Source organism: Lissotriton helveticus, chromosome 1_1 (assembly GCF_964261635.1).
Source record: "Lissotriton helveticus chromosome 1_1, aLisHel1.1, whole genome shotgun sequence".
Taxonomy (NCBI): Eukaryota; Metazoa; Chordata; class Amphibia; order Caudata; family Salamandridae; genus Lissotriton; species Lissotriton helveticus.
In genome coordinates this window covers 729,016,168-729,029,713 of record NC_136057.1, presented here as the reverse complement: position 1 = coordinate 729,029,713, position 13,546 = coordinate 729,016,168, and positions in this window count along the sequence as shown.

The window sequence follows — 13,546 nt, the reverse complement described above, 5'->3', positions numbered from 1 at the left end:
ATGTTTTGCTATCCTATGCTTTGATTTGTTATGCTATGCTATCCTTTGTTATGCTATGCTATGTTTTGTTATGCTATGCTATGTTTTGCTATGCTATCCTTTGTTATGCTATGCTATGTTTTGTTATGCTATGCTATGTTTTGTTGTGTTTTATTATGCTATGCTTTGTTTTGCCATGCTGTGTTTCTTATGCTATGCTATGCTATGTTTTGTTGTGTTTGATATGCTATGTTTTGCTATGCTATTATATGCTTTGTTTTGCTATGCTATGTTTTGGTGTGTTTTGTTAAGTTATGCTATGTTTTGTTGTGTTTTGCTATGTTTTGTTATGCTATGTGTTGTTGTGTTTTGTTATGCTATGTGTTGGTGTGTTTTGTTATGCTAGGTTTTGTTATGTTATGCTATGTTTTGTTATGCTATGCTATGTTTTGTTTTGCTATGCTATGCTTTGTTGTGTTATGCTGTGCTATGTTTAGTTTTGCTATCCTATGCTTTGTTTTGTTATGCTATGCTATGTTTTGTTGTGTTGTGTTATGCTATGCTATGTTTTGTTGTGTTTTGCTATGGTATGCTTTGTTATGCTATGTTTTGTAATGCTATGCTATGTTTTGTTGTGTTTTATTATGCTATGCTTTGTTTGGCTATGCTATGTTTTGTTATGCTATGTTTTGTTATGCTATGCTTTGTTAGGCTATGTTTTGTTATGCTATGCCAAGCTTTGTTTTGTTATGCTATGCTATGTTGTGTTTTGTTATGCTATACTATGTTGTGTTTTGTTATGCAATGCTATGTTTTGTTGTGTTTTGTTATGCTATGCTATGTTTTGCTATGCTTTGCAATGCTATGTTTTGTTATGTATGCTATTTCGTGTTGTACTTTGTTATGCTATGCTATGTTTTGTTGTGTTTTGCTATGTTTTGTTATGCTATGCTTTGTTTTATGTCATGTCATGTTATGCTATGTTTTGTTCTGCTATGTATTGTGTTTTGTTATGCTATGTTGTGTTATGGTATACTATGTTTTGTTATGCTATGCTATGTTTTGTTTTGCTATACTATGCTTTGTTTTGTTATGTTATGCTATGCTATGTTTAGTGTGGCTATCCTATGCTTTGTTTTGTTATGCTATGCTGTGTTTTGTTGTGTTGTGTTATGCTATGCTATGTTTTGTTGTGTTTTGCTATGCTTTGTTATGCTATGCTATGTTTTGTTGTGTTTTATTATGCTATGCATTGTTTTGGTATGCTATGTTTTGTTATGCTATGCTATGCTTTGTTATGCTATGTTTTCTTATGCTAAGCTTTGTTTTGTTATGCTACGCTATGTTGTGTTTTGTTATGCTATGCTATGTTTTGTTATGCTATTCTATGCTATGTTTTGCTATGCTTTGCAATGCTATGTTTTGTTATGTATGCTATGTTTTGTTGTGTTTTGTTATGCTATGCTATGTTGTGTTGTGTTTTGCTCTGTTTTGTTATGCTATGTTTTGTTATGCTATGCTTTGTTTTACGTTAAGTTATGCTATGTTTTGTTATGTTATGCTATGTTTTGTTCTGCTATCTTGTGTTGTGTTATGTTATTCTATGCTATGTTTTGTTTTACTATGCTATGTTTTATTTTGTTATGCTATGCTTTGTTGAGTTATGCTGTGTTTTGTTATGCTATGCTATGTTTTGTTGTGTTATGCTATGCTATGCTTTGTTGTGTTTTTCTATGCTATGTTTTGTTTTGTTATGCTGTTTTGTTTTGCTATCCTATGCTTTGTTTTGTTATTCTATGCTATGTTTTGCTATTCTATGGTTATTTTTGTTATGATATGCTATGCTGTGTTTTTTATGCTATGCTATGTTTTGTTATGCTATGCTGGTGAGGGTGAGTGAGGGTGAGGGGGTGTAAGGGTGAGGGTGTGTGAGGGTGTGTGAGGGTGAGGGTGTGTGAGGGTGTTTGAGGGTGAGGGTGTGAGTGTGAGTGAGGGTGTGTGAGGGTGAGAGGGGGTGAGAGGTTGTGAGGGTGTATGAGGGTGAGGGGGTGAGGGGGTTAGGGTGGGTGAGAGTGAGGGGGTGTGAGGGTGAGGGGGTGTGAGGGTGAGTGAGGATGTGTGAGGGTGGGAGGGTGAAGGGGTGTGAGGGTGCGTGAGTATGCGTGAGGGTGTGTGAGGGTGTGTGAGGGTGAGGGCATGTGAGGGGGTGTGAGGGTGAGGGAGTGTGAGGGGGTGTGAGGGTGAGGGGGTATGAGGGTGGGTGAGGGGGTGTGAGGGTGAGGGGGTGTAAGGGTGTGGGGGTTTGAGGGGTGTGAGAGTGAGGGGTGTGAGGGGTGTTAGGGTGAGGGTGTGTGGGGGTGAGGGTGTGAGGGGGTGTGAGGGTGAGGGGATGTGAGGGTGAGGCGGTGTGAGGGTGAGAGGGTGAGTGAGGGTGAAGGTGTGTGAGGGTGCGGGGGTGTGAGGGTGAGAGGGTGTGTGAGGGTGAGAGGGTGAGTGAGGGTGAGGGTGTGTGAGGGTGAGGGTGTGAGAGAGTGAGGTGGTGTGAGGGTGAGGAGGTGTGTGAGGGTGAGGGGGTGAGGGTGATGGTGAGGGGGTGTGAGGGGGTGAGGATGAGTGAGGGGGTGAGGGGGTGAGTGTGAGGGTGTGAGGGTGAGTGAGGGTGTGTGAGGGTGGGTGAGGGTGAGAGACGCTGTGTGAAGGTGTGTGAGGGTGAGAGGGTGTGAGGGTGTGTGAGGGTGTGGGGCTGTGAGGGTGAGGGTGAGGGTGAGGGTGAAGGGGTGTGAGGGGTGTGACGGTGAGGGTGTGTGGGGGTGTGAGGGGGTGAGGGTGAGTCAGGGTGAGAGGGTTGTGAGTGTAAGGGTGTAAGGGTGAGGGTTTGAGGGTGAGTGAGGGTGTGTGAGGATGAGAAGGTGAGGGGGTGTGAGGGTGAGTGAGGGGGTGTGAGGGTGTGTGAGGGTGAGGGTGTGTGAGGATGAGGGGGTGTGAGGGGGGTGAGGGTGAGGGGGTGTAACGGTGGGTGAGGGGGAGTGAGGGTGAGGGGTATGAGGGTGAGGGGTGTGAGGGTGAGGGGTGTGAGGGTGAGGGTGTGTGAGGGTGAGGTGTGATGTGAGGGTGAGGGGGCATTAGGGTGAGGGGGTGTGAGGGTGAGAGGATGAGTGAGGGTGTGTGAGGGTGAGGGTGTGTGAGGGGGAGAGGGTGTGTGAGTGTGAGTGAGGGTGAGGGTGTGTGAGGGTGAGGGTGTGTGAGAGTGAGGGGGTGTGAGGGTGAGGAGGTGTGTGAGGGTGTATGAGGGGGTGAGGGTGAGTGAGGGGGGTGAGGGGTGAAAGGGTCAGGGTGTGAGGGTGAGTGAGGGTGTGTGAGGGTAGGTGAGGGTGAGTGATGGTGTGTGAGGGTGTGTGAAGGTGTGGGGCTGTGAGGGTGAGGGTGTAAGGGTGGGGTGTGTGGGCATCTGAGGGGGTGAGGATGTGAGGATGAGCGTGTGATGGTGAGTGAGGGGGGTGAGGGGTGAGAGGGTCAGGGTGTGAGGGTGAGTGAGGGTGTGTGAGGGTAGGTGAGGGTGAGTGATGGTGTGTGAGGGTGTGTGAGGGTGTGGGGCTGTGAGGGTGAGGGGAGTGAGGGTGGGGTGTGTGGGCATCTGAGGGGGTGAGGATGTGAGGATGAGGGTGTGATGGTGAGTGAGGGTGAGTGAGGGTGAGTGAGGGTGTGTGAGGTTGAGTGAGGGTGTGTGAGGGTGTGTGAGGGTGAGTGAGGGTGTGTGAGGGTGAGAGGGTGTGAGGGTGAGGGTGTGAGGGTATGTGAGGGTGGGTGAGGGTGTGAGGGTATGTGATGGTGGGTGAGGGTATGAGGGTGGGTGAGGGTGAGTGGGGGTGTGTAAGGGTTTGAGGGTGGGTGAGAGGGTGAGTGAGGGTGAGGGTGTGTGTGAGGGTGAGGGGTGTGTGAGGGGGTGTGAGGGTAAGGGGGTGTGAGGGTGTGGGGATCTGAGGGGATGAGAGTGGGTGAGGGTGAGAAGGTTGTGAGGGTGACGGTGTGAGGGTGAGGGTGTGAGGGTGAGTGAGGGTGTGTGAGGGTGGGTGAGGGTGAGTGAGGGTGTGAGAGGGTGTGTGAGGGTGAGGAGGTGTGAGGGTGAGGGGTGTGAGGGTGAGAGGGTGTGAGGGGGTGAGGGTGAGTGAGGGTGAGAGGGTTGTGAGGGTGAGGGGGGTGAGGGTGTGAGGGTGAGGGTATGAGGGTGAGTGAGGGTGTGTGAGGGTGTGTGAGGGTGTGAGGGTGAGAGGGTGTGAGGGTGTGTGAGGGTGCGAGGTTGATGAGGTATGAGGGTGAGGGAGGGTGAGGATGAGGGTCTGAAGTAAATGGTGGCAGGGCAGAATCAGGAGGGGCAGATTCAGCACAGTCTGCGACTGATCAACGTGTCTAGAGGCAAAGCATAGCAGATGTAGCATTGCAGCTAGCAAGTCACGTGTTTTCAAGCTGAGTGCCCCTAGAAAGATGGCAACACAGCAACAGCATTTAAGGAGCAAGGCTATTGTAAACAATCACTGTAGGCTTTCACTTTCGTCCAGAAACAAGCTCTCGGCATTGCTGTGGCGGGGGGCGGGGGAGCGGGAGCGCATTCCTTTGAAGTCTGATGCGGGGGTGGCAGAGCGGCAGCCTTTGAAGTCTGATTGTGGGGGAGCGGCAGCCTTTGAAGTCTGATGCGAGGCACAGACAAATGATGGTGTGTGACGTGGCTGGCGTGCACGTGCATAGATCGCATGAACTGTGGCTAATCCGCAGTTTTGGCAGACTTTTTGTACTGCTTACTAGAATCTCGCCGTAATGCTTACGCATTGCTTCAGCGAGACCTAAAAAATGGGTTCCCAGTAGGGGTGAGCACAAAATCCGTTCCGCTCGTGGATTTTGCGAATTTTCGGTAAATTTGCGATCCGCGAACTCCCGCGAATTTTCCGAGAATTCGCAAATCCGGGAGCGGCGGATTCTGGGGGCAAAAGATGAAGCCTGGCTGGCCTGTTGTAACTATTTTACGATGGCGCCGGCAAGCTGCCAGCGCCATCCTAAAATAGTTACTAAGTTAGCTTCAACAGGAAGCTCTAATAGATAAAATAAAGCAGGCCCTTCCTGTGACTTCAGTGACTCATTCATCAGCCCAAAAACAATTGTGAGCATCGTCGAGGCTGGGCATGTGTGCCTTCTTCCCAAATCTACCGTCGAAAATCAGCTGTGCCTGTGATGCTGGATAGAGGCCTTTGCATCCTTGACTTTCACAAGCGCAATCCTCGTGCTGTTCCTGTGGCCAGGAGCTGAAGGGACCCCTGCACCCCTCGGGGCGATTGCATAGTAACACACACATGGTCGCTGGAACTAGTTGAAGCTGAAATTCAGTGACTCATTCATCAGCCCAAAAACAATTGTGAGCGTCGTCGAGGCTGGGCATGTGTGCCTTCTTCCCAAATCTACCGTCGAAAATCGGCTGTGCATGATTGTGCACTCGCATGGAAGCCCCCCCCCACACACTCGCAGTGTGCACCGTCTTCCCGCCATTGACCCACTATGATGTACAGCTCACACAAGGGTCCCCTGTGCTCCTTGGGGCGATTGCATAGTAACACACACATGGTTGCTGGAACTAGTTGAAGCTGAAATTCAGTGACTCATTCATCAGCCCAAAAACAATCATGAGCGTCGTCGAGGCTGGGCATGTGTGCCTTCTTCCCAAATCTACTGTCGAAAATCGGCTGTGCATGATTGTGCACTCGCATGGAAGCCCCCCCCCACACACTCGCAGTGTGCACCGTCTTCCCGCCATTGACCCACTACGATGGACACCTCACCCAAGGGACCCCTGCGCCCCTCAGGGCGATTGCATAGTAACACACACATGGTCGCTGGAACTAGTTGAAGCTGAAATTCAGTGACTCATTCATCAGCCCAAAAACAATCGTGAGCGTCGTCTAGGCTGGGCATGTGTGCCTTCTTCCCAAATCTACCGTCGAAAATCAGCTGTGCATGATTGTGCACTCGCATGGAAGCCCCCCACACACTCGCAGTGTGCACCGTCTTCCCGCCATTGACCCACTATGATGGACAGCTCACCCAAGGGACCCCTGCGCCCCTCGGGGCGATTGCATAGTAACACACACATGGTCGCTGGAACTAGTTGAAGCTGAAATTCAGTGACTCATTCATCAGCCCAAAAACAATCGTGAGCGTCGTCGAGGCTGGGCATGTGTGCCTTCTTACCAAATCTACCGTCGAAAATCGGCTGTGCATGATTGTGCACTCGCATGGAAGCCCCCCCACACACTCGCAGTGTGCACCGTCTTCCCGCCATTTACCCACTATGATGGACAGCTCACCCAAGGGACCCTTGCGCCCCTCGGGGCGATTGCATAGTAACACACACATGGTCGCTGGAACTAGTTGAAGTTCAAAATCAGTGACTCATTCAGCACTGCAGCAGGGCAAATCCGCGGATCCGCAAATCCGCAAATCCGCCGATTTTGCGGATCCACGATCCGCAAATCCGTAAATCCGCAGATCGTGGATCCGCAAAATCCGCCCATGCCTAGTTCCCAGTCTCACTAGTTTAGGAATACGCACCTATAGAAATTCATATTTCAAAGTAGCAAAATGAATGCTCTTTCTTTTTCACGTTGACCAATAGGATTTCAGCACACTCCTAGGAACAGGTTTACTGTACATTCTCTCACCAGGGTGCAATTGTCTTTTAGACTTGTGTCCTAGAATGTTACAGGCACAACTTTCTTGTTTTCCATATTTCCTTCCCATGAATCATCCTTCGTGTTGTCTGCATCTTTTGCAGCGAGAACCTCTCTATCAGTGGTCTAATGTACAACAAGAGACTATTTATTAGCAAATAAATAGTATCTTCTGAAATTTACAGAGAAAAAAACATTTTGCACAAAGTTTGTTAAATGTCAAAAAAATAGCCATTATTAGTTTTGTCAAGTTAAGAATACATGCCTAATTTCTATGATACAGGCCTATGGTTTATTGCATACTACAATCTTACATTTAGCACATCATTTTAAACATAAGCTTTGCACATTATTGCTTTAATATAAATGTTTTACAAAAGATAAATTTGCAGCAGCAGTTCCCATCAACCATCACAATTTCTTCACAAATGAATTTTATCAGAGTGTACGCTCATTCCCGGTTGAGTCATCCATTCCAGTTTTATTTTTTTTCTAATTTTTCAAAATTTCTTGTAATCCCTGTTCTTTTCCTCCATTTCTAATTTCCTCCTAATTTCTTAATTTTTTCTCTATTTTTTCTTCTTTTTTTGAAATCATCTAAATATTTGCTATAAATCGTTTAATGTTATCAAACAAGCACGTATGATTAATGCAGGTTTCAGGATGACTCCAAAAAGTCCTCCTCTTCCCACTGCAAACCAGCTATTAATTGCAGAATCTCCTTTACCTAAGGTTCCTAATACACTAGAGGTTTCTAACGGTTCTAGTTCAGGCGTCCAGTCAGAAATGTTCTTGGCAGATTCTTCTATCTTCCTAATCTAGTCTGGTATGTTTGAACAGCAATGTTGTCCTTTCAGCATCTTGCAGACTCCGCCTTTCTCTACCAGCAAAATGTCTAAAGCTAATCAATCTTATAAAATCATTGATCTAATAGCTACTTTTTCTGTGTCAGCAAAGCACCAAAGGTACTAGTTGCAAATTTATCAAATTCAATGTACAGCTTTATAATCTTCTCGTCATTCATAACTACTCATACATGTGGTATAATTACTCAAAATAGTGTCTCCAACTAATTGTGTTCCATCATAAACGCTTAGGGCCCTATTACAAGTCTGGCAGTCCGAGGGCAGCCGGACTCGGGTTGGCGCAGCAGTGCCGGAACCAGCCACCACCGCATCAGTGGGCCGACCGCCATATTAGGAGTGGGGCGGTCAGACCTTTCGCATATTCCCCATTTCTTATAGGGGATCCTGACGATGTATTGAACCCCCCTTTGTGACATGCAGGCTTTGGATGACTCTAATCTGAGGCTGTGTGGGGTATCAAATATTAGTCTGTGTTGCACTAAAATGTATAAATTCTTTAACACCTTCAATGCTACAGCAATTCTCCCTTGGTGCTGAACTCCCTTAAATCCCTTTGTTCATGACGAGCTCAGCACGTCATGAGCACACGAGCAGTGTACTGCATGACGAGCTGAGCTCGTCATGAGCATGGAAGGGGTTAATATAGAGATTCCTTGCCTTTTCTTTTAGACTTACTGTCCTGGGTATGTTCTTTGGGCATGTCCCTTAGGCTAGTCCTGTCATGTATGCCCCGGAGCAGAGACGGGTTCCTTCATTTTCTACCATCAGGAGAGGGGGTTTGTTCTTGCTTAGAGGATTCTTGGCTATATACATATATACCTATACACATATACATGCTGCACCTACATATCCAGGCTAGGTACACTTAGGCTAATTACATAGGGTGTGCATCATAGGAGTATGCCCCTGGGGGGCAGACTGGCAGATTTTTTAAAAAAATGGTGTGGCCCACTAGGCCACCAGGGATTTCAGTTTTCTTTTGGGATATTGGGGATTGGCCCCTCAGGCAAGGATTGCTTCCTTTTGGTGAGCATTATTTTGGCCGTTTCTGCCACCCTGGAGGGCAGATTGGCTAATTTTGTTTAATTTTGTTTGGCCCATCAAGCCACCATGGATATCTGTTTTTTAATATTTGGATGTTGGGGAGCGGCCCCTTGGGCAAGGGTTGCTCCCCTTTATGGGTGATACTTGTGGCCGTTTCTGCTCCCTTTGGGGGCAGACAGCCATATGTTTTCAGGCCCATCTGTCCCCAAGGGGGGTACAAGCCACTAGACACCAGTTTTTTTTAAAAATGTTGTTGGAGACCAGCCCCTTGGGCAAGGGTCACTCTCCTTTATGAGAGGATGATTATGTCCATTTCTGCCCTCTTTGGGGTCAGATCAGCGATACGTTTTTAGGCCTGTCTGTCCCCAAGGAGTGCAGAAGCCACTAGACACCAGGGTTATTTAAATATTGGTGTTGGGGAGTGGCCTCTTGGGCAAGGGTTGCTCCCCTTTTACGGGGGTGAATATTTTGGCTGTTTCTGCCCCAGGACAGATCAGCCTTATTCTCTTAGGCCCACCTACCCCTTAGCTTGGCTGATGGATTGTGGTGTGTGGATTGGTACACTATTTGCATATGTGATTGTAATGTTTTATTTCTCCTTTATATTCTAGAGCAACACTTTTGATTCTTATTTACAGTTTTGGCAGTGGTTGTTCTGCAGTTTTGCGTAGTTGCATTTATTTGGTAAGAAAAACGTTTTTGTTGTGTTTACTCCAAATGAGTATTATTGTCATGCATGAATGAATTCTTTGTAAGTGGTGTCATAATAGCAGCATATTTAGTTAGTGTTTTGAGCATGAAATTCTTTGTGATGTGTTTTGCGTTGTCTTATGTGTAATTTTCTTTTCTTTTTCTGTTTTAGTGGGATATTGTTGATCCTTACTGTGTCTGTGCAGAGTAGGTGGTGACAAGTCTAGCTGTTTCTGGCAAGTGAGTAATACAGTTTTGGAGCATATAGGTCTTTGTGATAAAGCCACATTTTGCTTCTTACTTATTTCACAAATTGTTTGTTGTTGTTGACTTGTTTGACAAGTTACTTTTATGACTAAGGAATATGGCTAGCAGTCAAATTACTGCTCAGCAGGTGGTTGGTATGCTTTTTGAATCTTCCTGTAAGCAGGCTTATGAGACTGACAGTGCGTCTGAGGGAGAGGAGGGAGTGCAAGATTCTGGTAGTGAGTTTTCTGTCCACGAGGAATCATGTGATGATGAAGCTACGCTCAGTATGGATGAAGCTACTCTCAGTGCAGATGAAGAGTCTGTTTTAGAGGAGGAGCAAGAGACATCAGGATTGCAGCCTGGGGCTGCAAAGCTTCCTACTGGAAGTGCTAGACTCTGGGTTGATCCAAACATGGTGCAGCCAATAGCCTGCCTTTTGTGGTGATGCAGGGTGTAGCATGGATTCTGAATTACTTTTGCCTATACAGTTTTTTCAGTAGTTTATGGATGATGTATTTTGGGCTGAGATTGTTGAGCAGACTAATTTCTATGCTGAACAGTTTTTGAGGGACAACAGTGCCAGACTTATTGATCTACAAATTCCTTGATGGCAAAGGGCATATTTCCTGCAATTGTGATCGGTATTTACTTTTGCTTCGGATGCTGCATTTTGTTGATAATGCTTTGGCGTTGCAACAAGATCACCCTGACTGTGACCGTCTTTGTAGGTCGATTTTCAGTGATCTGTACTCCAGGGAAAGAAATAGCTGTTGATGAGTCTTTGGTCCTATTCAAGGGTGGTTTGGGTTTTAGGCAGTACATTCCTAGCAAGAGGGCACATTATGGAATTAAGATGTATATGTTGTCTGAGAGTAGGACAGTATATGTCTATAATTTCTGGATTTCACTGGTAGGGATTGCACTATTAACCCCCCTGGTTGTCCGTCCACTTTTGGAGTTTCAGAGAAAATTGTGTTGGAACTTGCTAGAGGACTGTTTAACAAAGGTCACCATTTGTACCTTGATAACTTCAACACTGCTGTCCAATTGTTTATGGAATTGTTCAAAGTGGACACTTTTGCTTGTGGCACAATCAGCTCTAACGGTAAAGGTTACCCAAAAGAGCTTGTTTGCAAAAAGCTTCAGAGGGGACAGTGCAGTGTCTTGGGTGGTGAGGAACTGCTAGCTGTGAAATGTCTGGACAGGAGTAATGTGTACATGCTGACTACCATCCATGATGACAGTACTTCAACTGAGACTGTTTGTGTCAGGTGGCTGAAATGTTGTAGACTACAATAAGCAAGGTGCGTAGACAAAATATTGATGTAAAATATCGATTTTCTCAAATATCGAGGTAAAACTATTGTGGGTCAGAAATAACGACAGAAAAAATATTGTGGTCAAGAATATTGATTTTAGGTAAGTAATATTGATTTAAAAAATATGATAAATATTGTTTGTAAAAATATAGTTGTTAAAATATCGATTTTTAATTATTGTTATGTATTTTAGTATACATTTTATATGTGTGTGATGTTTGTTTTTTTGCATAAGAATTGTTGGTATTTTTATTACATGTGTTAAAATTTTAGTTGTTAACAATTTTGTTTATTGCATTTTGCGTTTTTAGTTCTGCAGCGGATTATGGGTTTATAGGGGATTAGGGTGGGAAGTAATTGAATTATATATATTTTATTGATTATTTATAGTACTTATTATTTTTTTTATTGCATTTTGATTTTTTAGTTGCGTAGAGGGTTTTGGGTTTATAGGGGAATAGGGGAATTTAGTTATATAAAATTAATTGAATAATTTGTATTTATTAATGTTTGTATAGTGTTAAATATGTAAATTAATTTAAATTAATCAATTACTAATTAATTATGGCAATTGTGTGATGAATTTTAGGTGTGTGTTGTGGTGTTTATAGGTGTAAATGGTGGGTTAGGGTGGCAAGTAACTTAATTTGTATTGATGAATTATTAATTAGTTGTTAATTTAAATTAGTTATTTAGTAATTCATTATTGTCATTGTGTATTTATTTTAGGTGTGTGTTGTGGTGTTTATAGGTACATATGATGGAAAGTAATGAATTTTTTTATTGATGAATTATTAATTATTTTTTAAATTAATTTAAATGTATTAATTATTAATCGTAATTGTGTAATTAATTTTAGGTGTGACATGTGGATATTATAGTGTTAAAGAATGTGCACTCAATGAACGATTATGATCTTTTTTTCATAATGTATTTAAAATGGATTATTAACTATGTTAATTATGGAAATACATTTTAATAAAAATATAGATTTTTTTTATTTGTGTTGTGTTATAGGGTAGGAAATAAAATAAATACATTTATGTTTTAAATAATTTGTTTGTGAATATTTTTTCCTTTTAAATAAATATTGTTTATAAATCTATTTATTATTTTTTCATGTCATGTTTGTATGTTTTTAAAACATGTAGGTAGCATTGTAATATGTGTTCTTTTTATATGTTCAATATGTTGAATGGTATATTTTTTAAATATTGTTTATTTATTTTTAAGAATATATCTTTTTTTTTAGTTGTTGAAATATTATTAGTCATTTTTGTTTTTCTGCTATCCAATACTTTCCATACTGTTGTACTCACTGGAGTGGGAATAGTAATTTTTAGCCCTCTGCTATCCAATACTTTCCCAACTGTTGCACTCACTGGAGTGGGGATAATAATGTTTACCCTTCCGCTATCCAGCCATTTCCCTACTGTTTCACTCACTGGAGTGGGAATTGTAATGTTTCCCCTTCCTCTATCCCATACTTTCCCTACTGTTCCACCTACTGGAGTGAAAATAGTAATTTTTACCCCTCTGCTATTCAACATTTTCCCTACTATTGTATTTATTGTGTAGCGAAATGTAGGTTTTATTTTTTTTTAATAGTTTAATGGTTTAATTAATTATAGAATTTTTAATTATTGTATTTATTGATATATGTATATATTTTATTTGTATATCATTTAAATGTTTAAAAATGAAATAAAGATAATAGTCAATAAATTATTTGAAAGAAAATATATGTATATTTGAAAATAATTATACTTGTGTGTTTATATTTTTTTAATTAAGTTTATTTTTAATATTTAGTTGAAATGTATATTAAATTTAATTTATTTTGTTAAGGATAGTATTAATATTTCATATTTTCAATATATATTTTTTCTATTTTATTGATATTTTTTAAAATCAATATTTTTTTAACTATATTTTTAACTTCAATATTTTTGATTCAATATTTTTGTATTTACCTGTTTAACAACTTCACAGCGAGGAAAATTCCACTGCGGTGCGAGGGGGTGGTGTTGGGCGTGGCGCTCGGGTACTCAGAACGGCTCCCGGCCGTCATGAGTCACAGTAGGGGTGTGCTCATGGTGGCCGGGAGCTCTCGGCCATAATGAGCACACGCCTACTGTGACTCATGACGGCCGGGAGCCGTCCTGAGCACGGAAGGAGTTAAGTATAGGAAGTCAATATTTTTACTTCGATATTTTTACTATCAATATTTTTGCTATCGATATTCTATCAGTGAACCAGTAAGCACATGGGTGGTGTTGATAGAGTAGATCAGAGGATGGTACCTTACACTGCTCTTTGTAAGGCTTACATTTGGCATAAGAAGTTGGCCATCCATCTCTTCAATGTAGCAACTTTTAATGCTTTTATTGTGTTAAATGAGTGTTCTCCTGCGTCAAAGATGACCCTTGCTCAGTTTCAGGAGTCTGTGATAGGCAGCCTTGTTGTTGTCGAACAAGCAAGTGTTCCTAGCGTTGGAATTGTGGAGAATGTGGCTAGACTGTAAGATCGCCACTTTCCTGATTTAATTCCTCCGACACCCAAAAAAAACAATACCTTCAAGAGATGTAGAGTCTGTTTGCGAAGAGGTAAGTGGAAGGAGAGTTGTATGCACTGTGCTGATTGTCCTTCTAATCCTGGGCTGTGTGTGCCAACATGTTTCAGATTG